We start from the raw sequence: 24,879 nt of genomic DNA on the forward strand, positions 1-24,879 counted from the left end.
ACTTTCCAAGCATGTGTACTGTGGTAACCAGGGAGATTGCTGGCCCACATTCTATACATACATGCGTGTACACACACAGAAGAGGCAGCTACACAGGGTGTGTGTGTGTGAGAATACATGAGTCAAACATGAGCTTGCCCCCTCCCCCCCCAAAAAGGACTTGATTGAAAGTTTGTGGGTTCTGCAAAATACAGTTTGAAATTTAAACCATGCTGGACAAATTCATGGCCCTTCATTGTCCCAGTACCTTTTTATATTAAAATGATTCCCCCTCCTCCCCTAGTGGCATGTGCAAAAGTGAAAGTTACAACTCCATGGCATAGAACTATATTCCTCTTGCGAGTGAAGACTACCTGAGCCCCTGTTTAAAGATACCTCCAGATTGCCCAACAGGATCATGCAGACAGTGCCAGTGTAAACATGGGTAAAAAATTAATTCAGTTAAAACACTGGTTCAAAGTAAGAATGCTTGTGTGTATTTTATGAGCTGCCTATGCCACATCATCCACAATACTGCTGGTGCTTGAGTTTTCTAAAGTGTCAGTATTGGACATTGAAGATGTATGTATTGATTGCTACTATTACTTTGACAAAAGCACAAAACAGTCATTCTTGGAGGAATTCTGTGATGTTCAACACAGATTCTGAAGCATGTTCATACTAGATGGTTTAGCCTGGAAGTAGCTATTAACAGACTGTTGCTGTAGTATGCAGCTCTCAACAGCTGCTTTGTCTGTTAATAATAGCAAGGATCAGGAGACTAAGTTCTGCTTTCAGGGATAACAGAAGTTTAAAGGCCTTGGCTACACTTGCAAATTTGCAGCGCTGCAGCAGGGTGTGAAAACACACCCTCTCCAGCGCTGCAAATTGCGGCGCTGCAAAGCGCCAGCGTGGTCAAAGCCCCAGCGCTGGGAGAGCGGCTCCCAGCGCTGTACGTTATTCCCCATAGGGAGGTGGAGTACGGACAGCGCTGGGAGACCTCTCTCCCAGTGCTGCCGCGGCAGCGCTTTGAAGTGCAAGTGTAGCCAAAGCCGGGGCAAGACTCACCAGCCAGACACCCAGGAAAGATTTCTCTGTAATAACTCAGATCCTGCCCCCATCTAACATCCCATCACAGACCACTGAGCATATTTACCTGCTAATAATCACAGATCAATTAATTGCCAAAATTAGGCTATCCCATCATACTATCCCCTCCATAAACTTACCAAGCTTAGTCTTGAAGCCAGATATGCCTTTTTGCCCCCACTACTCCCCTGGGAAGGCTGTTCCAGAACTTCACTCCTCTGATGGTTAGAAACCTTCATCTAATTTCAAGTTCAGAAGTTAGAGCAAGAGGATAGTAGTGCTCTAGCAAAACAGAAGCTTTTTGTGCAGCCAAGTACACATGTGAGAAGCTATCTTTGAATGTTAAAGATGGCAGCATTTGTGAACTTTGATATATTAGGGAAAATTGCACTTTTGAATAAGTTGAGCATTTAGTCAGCAGATACAGTGTCTCTGTGTCAGGTGGAGAGAGATTGAACATGTGCTGTAAGAGGAACTTGTTGATTACCAGTTGATGCAGAGAACCAATATGCCTGTGTGTATGGGATGAGTCAGCACTACAAACTGACATGGATAACACTACTATGCAATACAGGATGGACACAGCTAAGCTATGCCCATATAATGTCAAAAGCTCTAGTGGTCTTCTCAAGTTCCCATTACTATGCAGGGTTGCCAGGCTTGTCTTATCTGCTGTTTTATCCCACTCAAATACAGAAAAAGACCATGTTCAGTCTTGTTCAAAAGAATAAGATACTATTCAGACCAAACCTTGGATAATAGAGGACAGTGTCCTGTCTCATCCAAGAAGTGAAGCTAGCTAATTCTGAGCCATATTTCAGCCACCAAAAGCAGTTATAAAAACAGCAAAGGGGATCACATGGCAATATAACAAAGCACATGAATAAATTGATACCAAACTACACATTAAAAAATGTGGAATCTGCATTCTTTATCTATGGTTTTTAGCTTCAAACTAATTTCACTAACTCCTTTATTTTACTTTCATTTAATGTATTTGCTGTAAGTGTCATGAGCAATCTGCAAAACAAATATTTACTGTAAAGTAACTTTCAAATGGATGATCACTATGACAAGGAGATATGCAAAATAAACCTGTTCTACTGATAAAACAGTCTTCTTTGGTTAGGTTTATATAACACTTATTTTTGAAGATTCTCTTGTTCTGGCCACTGAGTATGTGCCTAAACTAGAGGCTAACAACTAGAGGTTAACAACTATGGCCCTCAGTGATATTCAGCTGTCCAGGTTTTTGTTCCCAGCCAGCTAATAGCTGTGTTCATTAAAATCCATGGCTTTGCACTATATATAGAATTCTCACATGCCCTATTCTTTAGTATGAATTAAGACATTTGAGTGTTTCACATGCAATATTAAGCAGTTGTGACAAAATGGCAAATGTTGGTAGGGTGGGTCCTGTTCTTTTTGGGGGTGGGGGGGAAGGAGAGGCAAGACATCACCCCTTACCCCTACTCTTGGGGCACTGAGGGCCCTACTAATGGCCCAGAAAGGTGGTAGAGAAGGGAAGCAGGGGAGGGATCTGGGTTTGTCCCTCTCAACCCCTGCAGCTGTCTTACCCTCACTCCTTGACTCAGGGGGGAAAGAGTCTCCCTTCCTTAGGGTCTCTGTCTTGGGTCTCAGCAACCCACTCCAGTCCTTCCTCCTTTCTCATACACACTGACTGCCTGAAGCAGGTTTTTTAATTAGGTTCCTGACAGGGCCTTAATTGACTACAGGTGCTCCAATTAACCTGTAGCAACCTTCCCTAGTCTACAAGGAACTAGGCCTTAATTAGCATAGGGCTTATATCTCCCCTCTCCCACTGCTCCTTAGTTCTGCTGTATTGCACTTTCCCCAACTACTGCAGAGCTGGCTTACCTGCCACCTGGTGTGGGTGTGGGTGTGGGTGTGGAGTTGCTGTTGTGAGCAGGATGCTGGCTAGGTGGTGCTGCTGCTGCTGGGCTTACTCCAGCTTCCCTCTGGTCCAGGCCTTGCTCATCTGCTCCCTTGCTGGCCAGTTGCCCCCCCTTGGGGGTGGGACCTGTTTCCCAGAGAGGGAGTGAGGGACCCCACCCCTGCTGTTCCTGATACCACCTGAGGGGTCCATCCTGCCTGGTTGCTGGGCTGCCTGCTGGTGTTACTGCCTCTGCTGCCTGGGAGCTTTCTGGTGCCTTGAGGAGGAAAAGGCGATCTCTGTTGGGGGAGTGTGCAGGAACTCCCCCTGCAGGACACTGTGGAGGGGGCCTCCTAAAGAACTGAGTAACTTTCTAACTTTGCTCTTGTGGTAGGGGTGTTGACTGTAGGGTGACCATCCTGAGGGGTCCATCCTGCCTGGTTGCTGGGCTGCCTGCTGGTGTTACTGCCTCTGCTGCCTGGGAGCTTTCTGGTGCCTTGAGGAGGAAAAGGCGATCTCTGTTGGGGGAGTGTGCAGGAACTCCCCCTGCAGGACACTGTGGAGGGGGCCTCCTAAAGAACTGAGTAACTTTCTAACTTTGCTCTTGTGGTAGGGGTGTTGACTGTAGGGTGACCAGACAGCAAGTGTGAGAAATTGGGATGCGGTGGGGGGTAATAGGAGCCTATATAAGAAAAAGACCCCCAAATTGGGACTGTTCCTATAAAATCAGGACATCTGGTCACCCTCGTTGATTGTGGGTGTGGGGGGACACAGTGTGGCAGGGAGCCTGGGCCCTCTGTCACCCCCATCTACCATCTGCTGCCACTCCTGGACTCAGGTGCCTGCTATGCCATCATCTGGGACTGTTACAGCAGCCAGCATAAGACTGAGTGTGCAAGCGCACATGGGTGCACATGCCTTCCCCTTGGACTTTTCCCCCACCTTCCTCTGTTGCCTCCCCCATTCACTAAGGGTCCCGCACTTTCCCTCACCACCTTCTTGTTTCTAACATACCTGTAGAAACGCTTCTTGTTAGCCTTCACATCCCTTGCTAGCTGCAACTCCATTTGTGCCTTGGCCTTCCTGATAACACTCCTGCATGCTCTAGCAATATCTTTATACTCCTCCCTAGTCATCTGTCCAAATGCCCACTTCTTGTAAGCTTTCTTTTTGAGTTAAGCCACTGATCAGCCTCACTTCAAAAAGAGGTGTAGGTAAAATTGAAAATGTCCAGATTGGTACAATGAAAATTTAAAGATTAGGATTACTTAGTGTGAGGGAGATGTGTAAAATAATGCATATGGCAATTGTTAACTTGATGAGCCTGTTAGCCATGTCCCATAATATAAAAGTGATGGAGCACTTGATGAAAAGGAAATTATTTCCATTACAATCTATTTAATCATCCTGTGATATTCCCTCATAGAAATAATTGAGGCAAACCAGACTTTTTGCAAGAAGGCACACTTTATCTTAAAGACAATCATTGCCACTATGTTAGCTAGATTAAGAATCTACCAGCAATATTACTTGAAAATCAATTCTCATTTCATTCTTATTTTCAAATACTGGGTGTAAAATGGACTATTTTCACTATTGTTTTAAGTATCAGTTATGGACAACTGCAAGAGGCAGGATACCAGACTATAAGGATAGAGTGGGTGCTCTGTCACTGAAATGTTCCAATGCTCATGTTATAAGCCGTAGTTTTTATGAAGTTACTATTACTGGAACACAATAGGCTGCAGAAATGTCAAACTTTCCTTGGCCAGAGGGAGGGTTACTGTGATGTGGATCTTTGGGAGGTTAGCTGAGATCCCAGAGGACACTTTCTACAAGAAAATATAGAACCATCAGTTGTTTCTCAGGTACTCAGCATCAGCACCTCAAATATGAAATCCTAGAGGAAATATCTTCCATGCCATAATAACTCTAAAAAGAAGGCTTTGACACTACGCACACATAGGTGTCATTGTTGCCTTGTGCTTCTCCTGTGTTGTATTTCTCTCTCCTCTCTTGGCTTGTACTTAGACTGTAAGATTTTCAGGGTAGAGGGTTTTTGTTCTGTATTTGTACAGCATTATGTCTACATGACCAGGGCTGGCCTTACCATGAAGCAAACTGAGGCAGCCACCTGAGGTGCCAGACTGTGGGGCAGCGCCACTAGGACCCAGAGTGTAGAAAACTTGTCTGCTGCTGGTGCATATGTAATCTCTCTGCTCTAGATGCACAGAGATGGTGGAGTGCTGTGTTGGAGGAAGGAGGGCACAAGAGACATAACTGACAGGCAGGAGAAAAGGTGAGAGGGAATAACAGAAAGCAACAGGAGCTGCAGGGGGAGAGGAGGAGGAGCCTCTTATGTACCTCTCTAGCACCCCCAGGAGCCTGGACTAATTAACACCAGCTTCTCAGGGTACGTCTACACTACGGGACTATTCCGAATTTCCATAAACCGGTTTTGTAACACAGATTTTATAAAATCGAGTGTGCGTGGCCACACTAAACACATTAAATCGGTGGTGTGCGTCCACGGTCCGAGGCTAGCGTCGATTTCTGGAGCATTGCACTGTGGGTAGCTACTCCGTAGCTATCCCATAGTTCCCGCAGCCTCCCCCGCCTCCCCTCCCCCGCCCCTTTGAATTTCCGGGTTGAGAAATTCATTGTCGCGGGTGGTTCTGGGTAAATGTCGTCAGTCACTCCTTCCGCTGGGAAAGCAACGGCAGACAAGCATTTCATGCCTTTTTTCCCTGGATTGCCCTGGCAGATGCCATAGCATGGCAATCATGGAGCCTGTGTAGCCTTTTGTGACTGTCACCGTATGTGGACTAGATGCCGCTCACAGAGGCGATTCAGCAGCGCTACACAGCAGCATGCTTTTGCTTTTGCATGATAGCAGGGATGGTTATCAGCCATATTGCACCATCTACCATACCATAAATTGGTAATAAGATGATTGTGGCTACCAGTCCTTTTGCACTGTTCCATTTGCTGCTGTCATAAGTGCCCCTGGCTGCTCTTAGCCAGGGGCGCAAAAGCCAAAATTGGGAATGACTCCCTGAGTCAATCCCTCCTTTTTGGTATCTAAAAATAGAATCAGTCCTGCCTAGAATATGGGCAAGTCCCCTAGTCCTGCCTAGAATATGGGCAAGTGTACTAGAGAACCACTGTATCAGAGAACCAGAGAGCACAGCTGCTCTGTGTCAGATCCTGCAGAAATTATGAGCTGTATTCTATTCACAGGGGGTGCTCCTGCAACAACCCCACCTGTTGATTCCGTTCTTCCCTCAGCCTTCCTGGGCTACCATAGCATTGTCCCCCCACTTGTGTGATGAAGTAATAAAGAATGCAGGAATAAGACACAGTGATATGAGTGGAAGGCAGCCTCCAGCTGCTATGATAGTCCAGACAGGACAGTAAGGAGTGTGTAGGAGAGGAGCCCAGCATCCCTCTGCTAGTTCAGGGGCACTTGAATCTTTTCTTTACACATGAAGGGTGGGGGCTGATGGAGCTCAGCCCCCTGTTTCTATGACGATGATTATCAGCCATATTGCACCATCTACCATGAAAAATTAGGACCAGGCACCCTTGATCGACCTAACAGATGCTGGTCATCATGGTTACCAGCCCTTTTGCACTGCCCCTTTTGCCAATAGGCTGATGATGAGGACGGGTACCAGTCGTATTGCACCATCAGCCACCCATGGTGGGGCGAAGCAAGGATGTTGGTGTTGAGTGCTGCAGCATCGGGTCTATCTGCAGCATTCAGTAAAGATAGGGTGACATGTTAAAGAGTCAAGAGAGGATTGTTTTCCCTTTCACTTCTGGGGTGGGTAGGGGGGTGCGTAAATTGCCGAGCTATGCCCTGACCCACCGCGGACACTGTGTTTGACCCTAGAAGCATTTGGAGCTCAGCCAAGAATGCAAATACTTTTCGGAGACTGCAGGAACTGTGGGATAGCTTGAGTCCTCCAGTCCATGAGCGTCCATTTGATTCTTGGGCTTTCCGTTACGTTTGTCACGCAGCAGTGCGCTGAGCCCCTGCTATGGCGTCTGTCTGGAGATTTTTTAAAAATGATTTTGAATTTCGTCTTCTGTAACGGAGCGCTGATAGAACAGATTTGCCTGCCCTTACAGCGATCACATCCGCATGGTCCATGCGGGAGCTCTTTCTTTATTTTGATTTTTAACTGCATCGCCACCCGTGCTGATCGGAGCTCCACGCTGGGCAAACAGGAAATATTCAAAAGTTCGCGGGGCTTTTCCTGTCTACCTGGCCACTGCATCCGAGCTCAGATTGCTGTCCAGAGCGGTCAGTGGTGCACTGTGGGATAGCTCCCGGAGGCCAATACCGTCGATCAGCGTCCACACTAACCCTAATCCGATATGTTAATACCGATACTAGCGTTACTCCTCTTGTTAATGAGGAGTACAGAAACCGGTTTAAAGAGCCATTAAAATCGATATATGGTGCCTCCTAGTGTGGACGGTTGTGGCGTTAAATCGGTTTTACGCTCGTAAAACCGATTTAAACGCCTAGTGTAGACCAGGCCTCAGAGAGCTTTCTGTTTCCTGCTGCTTCCCTGAACCCACTTGAGGAGAACAAGCAGTCAACTGAAGTAGTAGGAGCCATGTATTAGATACTAGCAATCACACGTACTATTTACCAAAGTTTAAAAAAAAAAAAAAAACACAGAGCACTATAACCGCCACCCTGGTTAATTTCTCTGTTACCCTTGGTCTGGATTGGCACAATTTAACTGATCACTTGTTGTCAGAAACAAAGGTTTTTACAACAGACTCAGTTTTTACAAGTTTTTTACAACAGACACAGGGCTATAGGGAGACGTGTCATTCAAATATTACATGCAACCGGAGACATGCTAAAAATTACTAGGTCTGAAAAAGAACTGACAGCCTATCATTGGTATGACGTTTTTACAGGCTGGTCCCCGACTTCTAAGGGCATATTGTCTATCATGTTCCACCCATTGCTAATTTGTGTTAATATTGTCCTCTGCTTGCTAGGAATGTGCTGTTAGACAAAAAGAATGTTTGTTAAATTACAACCACAAGCTCAAATTGCCTCTCCGTATATTGCTATGAAACAGTTGTATAAAATATGACCCACTCAAGAATTGTTCTTGAAGGGTCAAAAGGGGAGTAGGATTTTGTTTGTATTTTGTATGATTTAGAATGAAGGATTAATAATAATGTAGCATGCATTAAATGTATTGATGTATGATTTGATCATATCCTGCCAGCCACCCTTTCTGAAAGCAGAAAGGAATGGCCTAGTGTGCCATTGCTAAAGATGCATCAGCAGAATCTTGTCTGGAGCTGATTTCAAGGCAGTGACAGACCTTTAGGGTCACCACTTTGTTGTAGGTTTAGCATTTTTTTAAATAAATAAGAGAATGTAATGATTGTTTTCTCCTGCATTGCAATTTGATGTTCCTGTTCAAATGCTTTGTGTAAATCAATCCTGTTTTGTGTGAGGAATGTGTGTGTTAGAAGATAAATGTGAAGGCCATCACCTAACCAGATGTTTTAGGGAGAAATCGAGGACATACGTAAAGGTGCCAGGAGATTACAACATGCCCTTATTGAGATGTCAGAGGAGGGCAGATTGCCTGCCACATCTTTTAGAATCATCACCCATCAATAGGGACAAGATATCCTGTGCTGGTTTGGATCACAACTAACTCCCTGAGAGATTGAAAGAACAAGATAAAGGATGAGAAGAACAAGCTAAGAAAACAAGCACTCGCCAAATGGTAATTACCGGTAATTACAGCATGACGGTGCAAAACTCATTGGTCCCAATGAAGGAAGATCACTATATAAATAGAGTGCTTTTGCCACGAAACTTTGGGTTTGTCCTGCCAAGACTTTCCCGGAGCATCGTTTCGCAACACACAGAACCTGGCTCCTCTCTACCCTGATCAACCTAGCTGGCCACTAGATTGATCCAGACTCTGGACTGGTAACTAGAATATTGACTAGTGGCACTGTGTGCATGTGTGATTGAATGCATATGCTAGTTATATTTTCCAATAAAAGCAGCATATTGCCTTTTCCCCTAAAATATATATATACTGTGTGCTTCTTATAAGCATAACACCTCCTGCCTGGTTGCTGGACTGCCTGCTGATGCTCTGGCCTCTGCTGCCTGGGAGCCTACTGGTGCTTTGTGGAGGGAGGAGACCTCTGTTGCTGGGGGAGTGCGCAGGAACCCTGCAGGACACCATAGAGGGTGATTCCTGAGGGATTGAGTAACTTTCCAACTTTGCTTTTGTGGTGGGGGTATTGACTGTTGCTGTGAGGAGACTGAGGGAGCCTGGGCCATCTGTCCCCTCTGCCCCCATCACCAGCATTACCCCCCTCCACCGCCCTCACCTACCATCTACCTCCATTCCTTGCACCTGGACTCAGTTGCTCACCTCTCCTCTTTTGCCCATCTGGGACTCTTGCAGCAGCCATCACTGACTGAGTTTGCTAGCGCACATGTCCCCCTGCCCCATGCGGACTGGTCCTTCCGTCCCCTGGTGCTTCTGGCTCATGGACTTTCCCACCCTCTGCCCTGCCCACCCGGCCTCCTTGCAGCAGTTTACAAGCCCCCTGCCCCTTGCCAGGGCCCTCCTAGCTGCTTCTGTTTGCCTGCCCTTCCCTCAGCCCTTTGGACTTCTGCTTGTTTGCCTGCTCTGCCCTAGTCCTTGGGTGATTGTTAGTTTTCCTGCCTCACCCTTACCCTTGCAGCTAGTCCCTTTGGTTTGCCTGTCCTGGCCTTGGTTTGTTTCTGGAATGTTCCTTTTTTACCCTTGGCCCCCAGTGCCCCCTCTTGGTTAGCCCCTTGCTTCATGTACCATCACCCCACATGCGCTTGAGCCCCTTTCCCATTTTTGTTGAGCTCATTGTTCACTATCTCCCCCCCCCCCTCCAATTATACTATAGTCCTTCCCTTTTCCCCAGTGCAGCCAGAGGAGCTGGTAATCTCACCTTGTGTTGGTGATAGCCCCCTCCTTCCCTGCCTTGATAGGTGCCCCTGTGCCCTCCTCCTCTTCCATCTACAGCCTAGCGGGGAGGAGCGGTTGACCCTTCTTCCATCCCCCATGTTCATTCCCATCCCCATTGACTATGGCAGGGAAATAAGTGTATGGGGCCCCTCAGGTTGACCCTGCTGCCCTGTCTGTCTGTCTCCTCCCCCCCCCCCCACCCAATTCCCCCTTGTGGCTACCATCTCATGTGCTGCTGCTGGACCACCTGTCATCGTCCCTGCAGCAGACTCCATTGCTGCAATGCCTCAAGTTCCCTCTAACTCTGAGGGAGCCCCTGCAGCCGGCAGGAAGTGCCAGGGGAATAAGAAAGGTAAAGGCCCCGCCAATAAGGTTAAGCCCTTCATGGTGGAAGCTGCCCCCTCTGCCATGGCATCTCTTCCTCCTCTCCCTGTTATTTCCCCCTGACCAGCTCTGGGGGTGTCCCTCTCCTGGCCCCTAGGGCGTACACTTAGGTGGCAGTGCCCCCCCTGCTTGCCGCTCTGTCATCTCTCCTGACCATCACCTCCAATTCCATTCCTGGTGGCCAGGGCCCCTTTACCACTCAAACCAGGAGGCACAGTGGTGGTGGGGCCCACAGCTGTGGTGATGGCCTCTAAGATGTATGGGAAGGTACTCTTTTTTTTTCTTGGCATTGGAGGCCACTGCCCAGGAGGCAGTGGGGGGCATGTATATCCCCCTTGAGCCCCTGGAGGTCCTGGGTGTATGGGTGGTTTTCACCTCCATCCCACCTTTCCTTCCCAATGCTGCCTTCCTGGCTTTCCTTACCACCCTGTCAGTGATGAGCCCTCTCCCATTAGGCTGTAAGGACCTGCCTTTCATCATGTCCTCTCATTCTGCCGGCAGGTGCAGATTCAAGTGCCGCCGGTGTGAGATAGAGAAGTGCTCAGGGGGGTCCTTTTTGGTGCCTTTTCAGGGAGCCCATTATCAGGTACACTATTCCTCGGGTGAGGCTCAGTGTTACCTCTGCTGGGCGATGGGGCATGTCTGAAGGGACTTCCCCCTGGCCTAGCATGGAGGGGCATCTGGGACCTCCAAGACCCAGCAGGGTGCCAGACCTGCCATCACTGGTGATCCTGGTTGTCTGGCCCCTGCAGTCACCTCTCCAGTCTGCCGTCACCTTGGCTTGGGGCCTAGGGGCAGCCCGCCAGTGTGCCCAGGCAAGCAAGACCTGCAACCGTCACGTGTGGTTCAGTGGAGCCCGTGGAGGAGAGGGTGGTGGAGTCTCTGCTGGGTGAGGGACAGGGCCTGCCCCAGGGGGATTTTTTCTTTTCCCCTCGCTGCCCCTCCCCTGCCTCCTCGACCCTCAATACCATTGCCCTTGCCCTCTGACCCCACCCCTGCTGGCCAGCCCTCCACTAACACCCTAGAGGGCTGGGCTCTCATCATGGGAAAGAGGAATAAGCAGAAGGCACAAGCTCAACCCTCCACCCTCAGTGTGGAGAAGGAAGCGCTGCCAGCCACCACCCCGCTTGTAAAACTAGAACTGATGTTGCTGAACTTCCTGTCCTGCCCCCTGCTGGGGCCCAACAAGTAAAGCTGGCTGGGGCAGTCATAGCAGCAACAGGGAGACGTACCGCTCCCCTTCTGGAGTCCCTGCTTGTGGGGACCTCAGGTGGAGCCCCCCTACCCCTTTGTCAGCTGTGCACCCTTCCCCCCCCATCAGCACCGGGGCGAGTGTCACCTCGGTCGCTGGCAAGGAAGGATCTAGGGTAGCGGGTGAGGGTGTGTGTTTTTTTTTTTTAAAGGAGATTGAGGCCTTGGGTCCGACCCTGGACACCCAGGGGGAAGATGACCCTTTACCAGCAGGCCACGACCTGGGCAGCAGTCCTATCATGCCGCTCTCCCCTCCCTTTGACTGCTGTCCCTGCTCCTGCTCCCCAAGTGTCCCCGTCCTATCCACCTACCCAGCCCCAGACAGCACTTTGATCATGGACGCCAAGCCCAGTGAGGGCTTCCAGCCATTGGGAGCGCCCCCTGTCAATGCAGGGCAGCTGCCACTCCATCTGGTTGGGGGCCCTACCATAGGAATCTCTCTCCCTCCTGATGCCATGGTTGTGGGTGCTGAGTCTGCTATGGCATCTGAGCCCGGCATCATTGAGGGTCTCCTTCCCATTCCTGCTCCCTCAACCTCTGTGCCTGGTCGAGAGATGCTGCATCCCAGTAGCCCAGCTGCTGGGGTTCCTGATTCTGCTCCCAATCCCAGTTCTGCCCCGATCCCAGTCCTGTTCCTGTCCTTGATACTGCCCCTGCCTCCACCTCCTGTATTGTTGCCGCCCCCGGTGTCATCTTGTGTCCCCTTCCAGAGGATGGCCCTTGGAAAGAGGAGGCTTTTGTGTTCCCTTCTCCTAACCCTTAGGGGCTGCTGTCCTCCCTCCACCACCTCATCCTATGCTGAGGTCTGAGATGGCACCATGCTGATTGTCTACCCCCTATTTGCCCATCTCCGTAAGCCATGGGGATATTGTAGGGACCCAAATGGCATATGCCCAGAGTCCTGTGATCCCAGCCCCCAATGTGCTGCAGGACAAGCTGCGCCTCTTTCTCCTGGACACCTGTGATTTTGAGAACAAGGTGCAGCTTGCTTTCCAGCTCTGGGGGGACTTTCACCATATCCTCCAGGCTGCCAGGGCTATATTGGGGGAGGGTAAAGGGACCAGGAGGCAGGCTGCTATGGCCTACCAGCGGGCCTGCAGCTTCTGTGACTCTCTGATGGCTTTTGGAGTTGGTTGTGGATTACTGCGGGGACTGATGGGGACTGCTAGCATGCCTGCCTGTGATGATCCACCCCAGCCCTCATCATGGTACTGATCATCTTCACCACACTGAACACCTGGGGCTGCAGGATGGGCCTCTGCAGGTGCCAGATGCTCTCCTTCCTTCGGGACGGGGGGGCATTCTGTGTGGTTTTCCTGCAGGAGACCCATATGGCTCCAGGTGATGAAGCTAGCTGGCAACTGGAGTGGGGGGACAGAGTGTATTCTAGCTATCTCACAGTTAACACGGCTGGAATGGCCATTCTGTTGTACCCTGAACTTCAGCCCGAGGTGCTGGGGGTTGCTGAGGTCATGCCAGGTCGCCTGCTGTATCTCTAGGTCCATATGGAGGGGCTGATGTCGAACTTAGTCAACATCTATGCCCTGACATCAGGCCTGGAGCGGGTGTTTTTCTTCCAGCAGGTGTCTGCCTTCCTTGGCTATCTAGATCCTCAAGAGTGCCTGGTCCAGGGTGGGATACCCTCGAGGAGTGGGACCACATGGTCACCAATGGGGCGAATCTCCTCGTGGAGCCCCTGCTACACAATCTTCATCTTCATGTGCTGGTGGTGGAGTTGTTCTTGGTGTGCCAGAGGTTAGTCCTGGAGGAAGTTACCAGGATCGGAGACCTGCTGGAGTATGACCGGGGGGACTGGGTGGATCCCCCATGGGCTTGGCTGGCGTATGGTGCTCTCCGCCTTTGGTACCCTCCAGCACATATTTTGGGAGGTGGAGGCCTCCTTATCGCCCACTTCTCGGTCTTTCCTCAGGCGGATCCTGCGAGAGGGTATCCCCCACCTGCCCCTCACTCCAGGCTCTCCACATCTCTTCATCAGGCCCTTGCCCTGTGAGCCCCACCCCTTTGTACCCCGAGACGGCTGTGTGATTTGCAGCCGGTTCACTTCCGAACTGTGCCATAGGACCATCTCTACACACTCGTGCTCCATACTCTTCATTTCCCCACCCTTGTGTCCCGCCCCAACACCAAGTGGCAGGATCTTCTACCGCTGCAGAGGATGAGGAACCCCGGTGGGCCAGCCTGTATTCCACCTTGGTTCCACAGCCCACTGGGGACATTAGTTGGTGGCTCCTTCATGGAGCCATGAGCATGGGTGTGTACTTGGCACGGTTCACCCCTCTTCCCGATGCCTGCCCTTTGCAGTGTGAGAGAGACCCTGGTGCAGTGTATCTGCAGTGCCTTTTCCGGCTCCTCCAAAACCTTTTGTTGAGGTTCTGGCTGCACTTTTCCCCACACCTTTTTATATCTGCACATCCAATCCGGGGCCCCATGAAGTTGCGGGATCACCTCGTCAGCCTCCTCCTAGCTATGGCCAAAGTGGCCATTTATAACACCAGGGAGAGGAGGTTGGCTGAAGGGGGAGCCTGTGACTGTGGGGCCTGTTTTCATTCTTTCATCCATTCATACATCTTGGCAGAATTCCTCTGGGCGGTGCCCACTGGGTCCTTGGATGCTTTTGAGGAGCCCTGGGCACTGTCCAGAGTTCTCTGCGCGGTGTCCCCTTCCGGTTCTCTAGTTTTGGCCCTTTGACCTCCCACACCGGTTCCTGGTTTGTTTGTTTTGTTCTTTTTTTCTTCATTGTCCCCTGACTTTAGTTGACTTCTGGGCTAAGTAGCTCCTCCCCAGGCTGGAGGAGGGGCCTTTAGCTGTAGGTGGGCTCACACCCGTCCACTTCCCAGCACCCAATAAGAACAGTCTCCCACTGCTCCCTGGCCCTGCTGTATCACACATTATACATTTTAAAACAAACTATTAATCTGTTTGCTGGTTGGATTAAAATCCTGGACTATAGGATGTCACCAAGGAACAAAGATGAGAGTCCCTTTCTTAAGCAATGACCTAAGACACCACCTGGAAAGTCTCACTCTTTGAGCCTGAATCTCACTCTTTGGGGCTGTAAATCTTACTTTTAAGGACAGACAACCCTTGGTATTTCTGCATCTCAGTCCTAGGATATTGGAGAGACAAGGTGGGTGAGGTAATATCTTTTATTGGACCAACTTCTATTAGTGAGAGAGACATTATCTCACCCACCTTGTCTCTTCAGCAATGTCTATTAGAATTTGTATAAGAATGTTCTTCATTGTAAAGAAAATTCTCCCTTTTCAGTCCCAACAAATAAGTTCTATAAATCTTGTCCTTTATATAGTAGGTCATGAGGAAGTGGCTGTTGGTTTGCCTCTCACACACACTACTATACGGGTGATATTGTCAGAGGCGGACTCAACTCTGTCTCTCTCCACTATCAACTTCTTCTCCTGGGCTTGTCATGATTGTTTCCTGAAGAGCATTGTAGTGATTATACAGAAAATATGAATTTGAATAATCCTATTAGACATTCACACATAGGCCAGAATCTTGGCATACCTTGTCTTTATGTTCTGTCAAAGAACATATGTTGCTTCTGTGGTTTACACAGAGGAGCTGTAGGTTGAGTAACTAGCTAGGCTTAACCACAGACCCTTGCTAAGTTGTGAAGTAACTTCCCCTTTTACATTTTTCTTCTATTCTGTATATTTATAAATTTGTAATACAGATATAGCAGAACAAGCTGTACCATTTAGTATAGTATCATAAGGCATAACATTATTAGACAAATATCTGAAGGTATCAATTAAGATTTAAGAAACTATATCAGAAAACTAAAACTCTCAAAGACATTCTGTAGCAGACCCCTTCAGTTTGAGGAAGTTTCATTATCTGACCACAAAACATTGCAAGTAATTCAGATCATGCTTTCTATTTGGTGTAGAAGTAGAACAATATAAAATATATAACTGCTCTTTAACAAAGAAAGATAAACAAGGTGTTTGTTTTGTATTAAAGAAGCTGATATATTCAGGAGGTAGGTTGAGAAACCATTGTGAAAGTGTAAATCTTTAAGGTGAACCAACCAAAATGTTAAGGCCTACATGACCATAAGGCCTGATCACTGTATAATTGGCTGTCACACAGAAACAGTTCTCCTTTGTGTGGCTGTGCATACATACCTTCTACTGCAAGTTTATGTTAGGGTTGCCGGGCATCCGGTTTTCAACCAGTATGCCTGGTCAAAAAGGGACCGTTAAAAGTTCAGTCAGTGGCTCAGGCCATTAAAAGTTCAGTCAGTGGCTCAATGGGGCTAAGACAGACTCCCTGCTTGCCCTGGTTCTGGCAGCTCCTGCCTGCCCTGGCACTGTGCAGAGCCACCTGGCTGTGCTTCCGCCTAGGGGCTGGACATGTCGGCTACTTCTGGGAGCAACACGAAGCCAGAACAGCTCCACTGTGCTGCCAACCAGGAGCTGCCTGAGGTAAGCACCGCTGAGCCGGAGCTCATGCCCTGAACCCCCGGCCCCAGGTCAGAACCCCATCCCGCAACCTAACTCCCTTCCAGACCCTTCACCCACACCCCAACTCCCTGCCCCAGGTCAGAACCCCCTCCTGCACCTCAACTCCTTGCTCCATGTCAGAACCCTCTCTCACATCCAAACTCACTCCCTGAGCCCCCTCCTGCATCTGAAGCCCCTCATTCCCAGCCCTCAACCCTGAAAGCCCACACCCCCAGCTGCAACCTGCACCTCCTACCTCACCCAATCCAATGCCCCAGCCCTGAGCCCACTCCATCACTCTGAACCCCTCAGCTCCAGCCCGGAGCCCACTCCTGCACCCCTGACCCCACATCAATCCAATGAAAGCTCAAATGGCAATGCAAAAAATCAAGTACTTGGATATAGAATTAGGCATGCATGGAAGGAGATCTGATATGCAGCGGGTCAAGTTAATATGTAAACTTCTAGCACCTCAGGATATCTCCACTCTCAGATCATTTCTGGGATATACTGGGTTTTCAAAGGAATTTGTATAAAGCTACACAGAAATAGCATGTCCCTTGTACCTGCTTTTGATAAAAGGACAGGAATGGGTGTGAGAAGCAAAAAGAAGGCTTCAATAAACTGAAGCAAGCACTTACCAAGGTTCCAGCTCTCACATATCCAAAACCAGATACCCCAATCCAGCTGCAACTGGCAACAACTGAAAAAGGCCTGGGAGCTGTATTGCTGCATTAGACCCAAACCCATTGCCTATGGGTTGATGGTACTTAGTAAAATTGAGAAACAGTATCACTGGGAGTACTTAATTGGGATGTCTCACGTGGTTCTTAAAATCATCCACACACGAGTAAAATACATCCTGTCAGGCCCTATTAATGAAGGAAGGGTATCCAACCCCAGGTTGGAAGGACAGACCCTCAGCTTACTAAATAAAAACATAGAAATGCATAAAGCACCCTAGTTATCCATCGTTCCCAATGCCCTACTGACTCAAGGAGAGGACCATGAGTGTCCTCTGCCGATGGAAGACCTGCAGCAAGTCAAGTCACCTTTCCAGATAGGAGCTTCCTATCAAGAAGCAAATATGAGAGGACTAGATATTCGGGTGGTTGACAGAAGCTGTTTCTATAAGGATGGCAAGCCATGTGCCAGCTATGCAGCTTTGCAGATAAGCACCCAGAACATCCCGCAAGGTAGGGTAGTGCCTTATTCAGGGTAAGCTGCCGAGGTGGTTGTGGTATCAGCAGTATTGGATGCAGCTGAACCCGAGTTCAACCTTTTCATCTGCTCTGATTCAGATTGGGTGGTCCAAGCCCCAACTGAATGGACGCCTGTATGGATCCAGAGAGCCATGAACACAGCCGACGGTAAGCTGGTGGCTCACTCTAAATACCTACTGTATGCATGGAGGCTTGCAACAACTCAGAGAGGTGATACCCACCTGTTCAAGGTTAAAGCCCATAGAAAAGATCAGTCCGAAGTTTCCAGACTGAATAATCAGGTGGACGGGCTTGCTAAACAAGCAGCACAAATGGGCATGGAACAATTATGGACCAAATTGAACGAGAAAGCATATAAAGTCCAGCCCAGGGATGAAGAAATAAAAAGCCAGCTAGATATTGTGGCCTTGCAAAAGCAAGACAAGGAATTGCAAGATATGCTACAAAAAGGAAAACACTGCAACTACATGTTCAGAAATAAAGAAGGGCTGATAATGGCTTTTTAAAAGGATATTGAAGACACAATGCCAGTCTTGGTGGTACCCACATGTCTAAGAAAATAATTGGTTAGTTTATCTGAAAGCCAAGGACATTTTGGTTCGGCTAAAACTGCAACAGAACTACTAACTGTAGTCTGTAACCTATCATTTAAATCAGCTTCTGTACCAAATGACTGGAGGATAACTAATTAATTTTTAAAAAGGGCTCCAGAGGTGATCCTGGCAATTACATGCTGGTAAGCCTGACTTCAGTACTAGGCAAACTGTTTGAAAACATAATAAAGAACAAAATTGTCAGATACATAGATGAACGTAATTTGTTGGGGAAGAGTCAACATGGTTTTTGTAACAGGAAATCATACCTCATCAATCTACTAGAATTCTTTGAGGGGGTGAACAAACATGTGGACAAGGGGGATCCAGTGGATATAGTGTACTTAGATTTTCAGAAAGCCTTTGACAAGGTACCTCACCAAAGGCCCTTAAGCAAAGTAAGCTGTCATTGGATAAGAGGAAAGGTCCCCTTATGGTCTGATAACTGGTTAAAACGGAGGAAACAAAGGGTAGTGGTGTCCCCCAGGGGTCTGTACTGGGCCCAGTCCTATTGAACATATTCATAAATGATCTGGAAAAAGGGGTGAATAGTGAAGTGGCAAAATGTGCAGATGATACAAAACTACTCAAGATAGTTAAGTCCCAGGCAGACTATGAAGAGCTACAAAAGGATCTCTCAAAACTGTGTGACCGGGTAACAAAATGGCAGATGAAATTCAATGTTGATAAATGCAAAGTAATGCACACTGGAAAATATAATCCCAACTTTACGTACAAAATGATGGGGTCTAAATTAGCTGTTACCACTCAAGAGAGAGATCTTAGAGTCACGGTGGATAGTTCTCTGAAAATATCCACTCAAGGTGCAGTGGCAGTCAAAAAAGCAAACAGAATGTTGGGAATCATTAATGTAACCCTCCTGCCCATCTGAGTTGGCAGCAACAAGGGCTGGGTTCAGTATCTAGGGGGTTCTGTTTCAATAACACAATGCAAAACTGGCTCGAGCCCCCACCCAGTGACCTGGGACAATTACATACCACCCCCTGGGCACCTCTAGGAGGCAATACTTCCCCTCTCACAAGCACGGAGTCTGAGTGTAGCAAAATCCTTTTAATAAAGGAGGGAAACAATGCAGCATTATGTTGGGGAAACACCACAAACAGGATTCATAACACAAACCATGAGCAAAAGACCCATCCCCAAGTAAGTTTGGCAGTATCCTTTTCCCCTCAGGGTCTTAAGTCCAACAACCCAAATGATCACCCAAAAGTCCAACACCCCAAAAGTCTCTTGAGTCCAGCAACCCAAAAATCACTCAAAAGTCCAACAACCCAAAAGTTTCTGTCCCTGGTCAGTGCAGCCCCAGTGTTCAAAAGTTTATCTGCAGAGTTTTGCTGCCCCTGCCCCCCCAGCCTGCGTGGAAGCGGGGGGAAGGGGCTTGCAGGGTGTTAAGGGGCACCTTACATGGTACGAGGCTAACTGCCCTGCCTCTCTGTGGGGTTCTGCTGCAGCCTTCCCCACAAGCGGCTCCACTCCACCAGCCATCCTATGGGCCACTCCAGCCATCCCACAAACTCCACTCTGCTCCGCCCCGCTCCACTTGCTGTCCCGTGGGCCGCTCCAAACGTCCCGCAAACTGCTCCAATATATCATCAGTTTCCCCAACTAGTTAACACAGCACTCAGCGATCTCAGCTCTTAGTAATTTTAGCTCTTAGTAGGGGAGCCCTAGTGCTGGTACACCACTGGTCCAAAGTGAATTCAGCATAACAGTCTGTAATTAGACTCTTAATGGAATCAAAATTAGCTCTGTTATTCAGCAGTGGAGAGAAAAGAAGGTGCAATTGGTGTTTCAGGCCCTCAAACAGAACCAATACCATCCCATACAAATACCTATCCAGAACCTCTCTCAATTCACTGGGTTTTGGAACCCATGTCCCTTGTCTAGAGAGTGCTACTTAGTTGATGGTGAGTCCTTCTGTCATAAAACAGTTCCACTGGCCTTGATTCACATAATCAGGGTAACAACACTTTATTCTTCCTGCCCCAATAACAGAGAAACTGGTGATCCCACAGCAGCCAAAGTGACCATTTGGGCGGCTGTGGGCTCATTCTAGGTGGGGTGGGTGTGCCTATGCAAACAAGACCAGCCCCTGAAGTTCTTTTCCACAACTCGCCACAATTCACCACCAGATGTCAGGGTAGAGCTCATCCTGACTCTGCTTACATTAAGAAAGGGATAGATAATAAGACAGAAAATATCATATTGCCTCTATATAAATCCATGGTACACCCACATCTTGAATACTGTGTGCAAATGTGGTTGCCCTATCTCTATAAAGAGATATTGAAATTGGAAAAAGTTCAGAAAAGGGCAACAAAATGACTATGGGTATGGAACGGCTGCCATATGAGGAGAGATTAATAAGACTGGGACTTTTCAGCTTGGAAAAGAAACGACTAAGAAGGGAGTATGATAGAGGTCTATAAAATCATGACTGGTGTGGAGAAAGTAAACAAGGAAGTGTTATTTACTCCTTCTCATAACACAAGAACTAGGGGTCACCAAATGAAATTAATAGGCAGCAGATTTAAAACAAACAAAAGGAAGTATTTTTTCACACAATACACAGTCAACCTGTGGAACTCCTTACCGGAGGATATTGTGAAGGCCAAGACTGTAACAGCGTTCAAAAGAGAACTAGATAAATTAATGGAGGATGGGTCCATCAAGGGCTATTAGCCAGGATGGACAGGGATGGTGTCCCTAGCCTCGGTTTGCCAGAGGCTGGGAATGGGTGACAGGGGATGGATTATTTGATGATTACCTGTTCTGTTCTTTCCCTCTGGGGCACCTGGCATTAGCCTCTTTTGGAAGACAGGATACTGGTCTAGATAGACCTTTGGTCTGACCCAGTATGGCTGTTCTTATGTTCTTATACAACCACAACATGCTAGATACATAGAACCCCTGTTTATAGGATAGAAGAGATGGGTAGGAACCCAACTTTTATGAGGAATCCCAGCTAAGAAAGTAAAAAGAGGTTTACTGAATACAGCTCTAGGAGGGGCAGGAACAGGTCTCGGTGTATTAAATAGTATAGATGTAGAAATGCTGGCTAACAAATTAAATGAAGTGGGACAGCACTTAGGAGCTCTAGCCAAACCCTTGAAAACATCTCTAAATGAGATAAGTACTAACAAGCTAATAGCTAGTTTGCTCCCTAGATGGGAGAAGCTACAAGAAGTGGCTCACTTAGCAGTATTACAAACAGTGGAGCTATTACAGAGCAATGTATCTATGGCAGATGTGGGCAAACTACAGCCCGCGGGCCACTTTCGGCCCACGGGATCATCCTGCCCGGCCCCTGAGCTCCCGGCCAGGGAGTCTAGTCTCTGGCCCCTCCCCCACTGCCCCCCCCGCCATGCTTCCATGCGGGCCGTACTCTGGCCCGCCGCTCCCGCTGGGCAGCGTGGGGAGCACAGTTGGCTCTGGCCGAGTGTTACAGCTGCGAGCTCCTGGTGCTGGTAAGGAGGCAGGGAGCGGGGGAGGGTTGGGTAAGGGAGCGGGAGGTCCTGGGGGGCGGTTGGATGGGGTGAAGGTTCTGGGGGGGCAGTCAGGGGATGGGGAACAGGGAGGGTTGGGAGTGGGAGCAGGGCCGACCAAAGCGGGGGGCAAGTGGGGCAATTTGCCCCAGGCCCCACAGGGGCCCCAACAAGAATGATCTGGCCCCGGCCCCGCCTTCTCCCATCCCCCGGCACCTCAGCGTGCCGCATCCAGGAGCGGCCCTGGACAGAGCTAAAGTGGCATGGCTCCAGTGGGGTGTGAGCTCCTCCCTGCTCAGAGCCACATGGTAAGGGGGCAGGGCTGCGAGCTCCGGTCCCGCTGGAGCCATGCCACTGCAGCGCTGTCCAGGAGCCAGGGTAGCTCCTGGAGGTGGTGCGCTGAGGCTCCAAGAGAGGGGAGAGGCGGGGGTAACCCAGGAGCGGCCCTGGAAAGAGCTAAAGCGGCATGGCTCCAGGGGGCCTGAGCTCCTCCCTGCTTGGAGCCGCATGGTAAGGGGGCAGGGCTGTGACCTCCGGGCTGACCGGCGGGAGCTCAGGCCTCGCTGGAGTCAGGCTGCTGCAGCACTGTCCAGGGCTACTCCTGGATGTGGCACGCTGAGGCTCCGGGAAAGGGGGGAGGCAAGGGTAAGCAGCATGGCAGGGGGCCGGGGCCAGGGGGGTTGGATAAGGGGCAAGGAGTCCCGGGGACAGTCAGGGGACAGAGAGGGGGCTGAGGTTCTGGGGGGGTGGTCAGGGGATTGGGAACAGAAGGTTGGATCGCGGGCATTCTGGGGGTCTGTCAGGACTCGGCGGGGTGTGTGTGTGTGGATAGGGGTCGGGACAGTCAGGGGACAGGGAACGGGGGGGATAGTGGGGGACAGGGTCCTGGGGTGGTGGTTGGGGAAGGGGTCTTGGGGGGCGGTGAGGGGGCAAGGAGCAGGATGGGTCGGGGATTCTGAGGAGGACAATCAGGGGCAGGAAGTGGATGGGGGTTGGATAGGGGGCAGGGCCAGGCTGTTTGGGGTGGCACAGCCTTCCCTACCCTAAAGCTCATTCAGCAGTTTGAGGCTTACAGACAGCTATTTAACACAAAGAACCAAGCTGTTATCTTTTCCATGGGGAAGGGATCACATGAGAAGAGCAATATCCTACACCACCTACCTCCTTCCCAACCCTACCAAGGGAGACCCCGCTCCCCTGCATTCCCCAAGGCTCCAGAGGGGTTAATTCAGTGGTTCTCAAACTTTTGTACTGGTGACCCCTTTCACATAGCAAACCTCTGAGTGTGACCCCCTTTATAAATTAAAAATACTTTTAAAATATATTTAACACTATTATAAATGCTGGAGTCAAGTGGGGTTTGAGGTGGAGGCTGACATCTCATGACCCCCAGTAATAACCTCGTGACCCCCTGAGGGATCCCAACCCCCAGTTTGAGAACCCCTGGGTTAATTTAATTTTAGCACGCTGTGTCCATTCACATGCATGTGCTATTTTGAGCATTTCAGTTTTCACAACATAAGCTCATCCCAGATTCTGGAACAAGCTCAAATGCTCAGTTCGTGGAGTAGGTACATAAGCTATACTAAAGACAAACCCACAGTAACTGTCTCCAGTTTGTGAGGGACCCAATGGAGCCACTCTCTAGGTAACAGATATATTCATGGAGGTTAAGTCCGTTAATGGCTATTAGCCAGGATGGGTAAGGAATGGTGTCCCTAGCCTCTGTTTGTCAGAGGGTGGAGATGGATGGCAGGAGAGAGATCACTTGATCATTGCCTGTTAGGTTCACTCCCTCTGGGGCACCTGGCATTGGCCACTGTCAGCAGACAGGATACTGGGCTGGATGGACCTTTGGTCTGACCCAGTATGGCCATTCTTATGTTCTAAGCTAAATGAACCCAAAGTTATAGAAACAGATATGAGTCAAGGAAGCCAGCAGAATATCAGAAACCTGGAAAAATCTCTGACTGGATGGGGTCAGGCATTTGGTCACAAGCTGAGGTGGTTCAAAAGTTTTGGATTTTTTTTAAGCATAATTTTTTTATTGTTTCTTTAAACAATCAAACACAACAAGCAGCAAATATTTGGCCACACACTTCTGAAACCCCAAACCATGTTCAGGTTTTGACAGACTAATTTCAGCTTTTCAATTTAAAAAAACATAACAAATTTTGAAGGAAAGCAGGCATTGTTCGTGATTTTTTTCTGCTTTTTTAAAAACCCCTAGTTTTTGATCCAGAAAAAGTTTTGACAGAAAATATTTGTCCAACCCTTTTAATGAGCTTTAGTGCCTTTTAGCACTAGGTGATGCTAAGAAACAGTGATACCTTGTAAAGGTGACTTGAAGTTTCCTCAAAACTGGGTTTGTGCCGAGATGCAGAAGGTTTTTAAATGTTTATTTTTCCCAGGGCTGCCCGGGGGGCGGGGCAGGGCAAGTGGGGCAATTTGCCTTGGGCCCTGCAGGGGCCCCCATGAGAATATAGTATTCTATAGTATTGCAACTTTTTTTTTATGGAAGGGGCCCCTGAAATTGCTTTGCCCCAGTGTGATGTTATTGAAATAATCTGGGACCATACAGAACATGCTTGCAACCAAGGCCCTGTAGTGGCACCAAATCTTACGTAAAAGGGGGTCATATAAGGTGTCTAAGACCAGGTTATGGGTTGCTGGTTATAATTATGGTGTCTATATGTATGTATCATTTTGTAGTTGAAGTTATGAGTATTGGCTCTATACTATCTGTATTTCAAACTTATGCTATGCTTCTGGGAGACATCCCAGACAAGTTGGGGTTAGCTCTGCCTAGCCTGTTTGATGGCCCATTAAGGACCATCAGCTATACAATTGACCCATTGTATACGCCTTGTAACTCAGCAAAGTATGCAGGAACTTGCCCATGTGACTCCAGACTGCATTTTGCTGTAATTTTCCACAGTAAGAACAAAGAAGTGTTCCTGGGAAAAGCCTATAAAAGGCTGATGCCTCATCTCCATCTTGTCTTCAGTCCTGCTTCTTACCTCTGGAGGGACTTTGCTACAAACTGAAGCTCTGAACAAAGGACTGAATGACCCATCCCAGAGACTTGATTTGAACCTGCAGTTTACTCAGGGCTGGCTCCAGACCCCAGCACGCCAAACGCGCGCTTGGGGCAGCATTTTGCGGGGAGGGCGGCAGGCGGCTCCGGCGGACCTTCCGCAGTCATGCCTGCGGGAGGTCCACCGGAGCTGTGGGACCAGCGGACCTCCCGCAGGCATGACTGCGGAGGGTTCGCTGGTCCCGCGGCTCGGGTGGACCTCCCGGAGGCGTGCCTGCGGATGCTGCACCAGAGCTGCGGGACCAGCGCACCCTCCGAAAGGCACGTCTGCAAGAGGTCCCCCGGAGCCGTGGGACCGGCGACTGGCAGCGCGCCCCCTGCGGCATGCCGCTGTGCTTGGGGCGGCCAAATTCCTAGAGCTGC

At 49.1% G+C, this 24,879-nt stretch overlaps 1 long non-coding RNA gene across 1 annotated transcript in view; it reads right to left on the minus strand.

Annotated features, from left to right (window-relative positions):
* LOC120391960 overlaps positions 1–24,879 on the minus strand; it is a 52,946-nt gene that overhangs the window by 11,439 nt on the left and 16,628 nt on the right. The window contains exon 2 of the long non-coding RNA XR_005591539.1: positions 2,947–3,239. This is a non-coding gene — a long non-coding RNA (uncharacterized LOC120391960). The remainder of the gene's footprint in view (positions 1–2,946; positions 3,240–24,879) is intronic.

Source organism: Mauremys reevesii, linkage group 1 (assembly GCF_016161935.1).
Source record: "Mauremys reevesii isolate NIE-2019 linkage group 1, ASM1616193v1, whole genome shotgun sequence".
Classification (NCBI taxonomy): domain Eukaryota; kingdom Metazoa; phylum Chordata; order Testudines; family Geoemydidae; genus Mauremys; species Mauremys reevesii.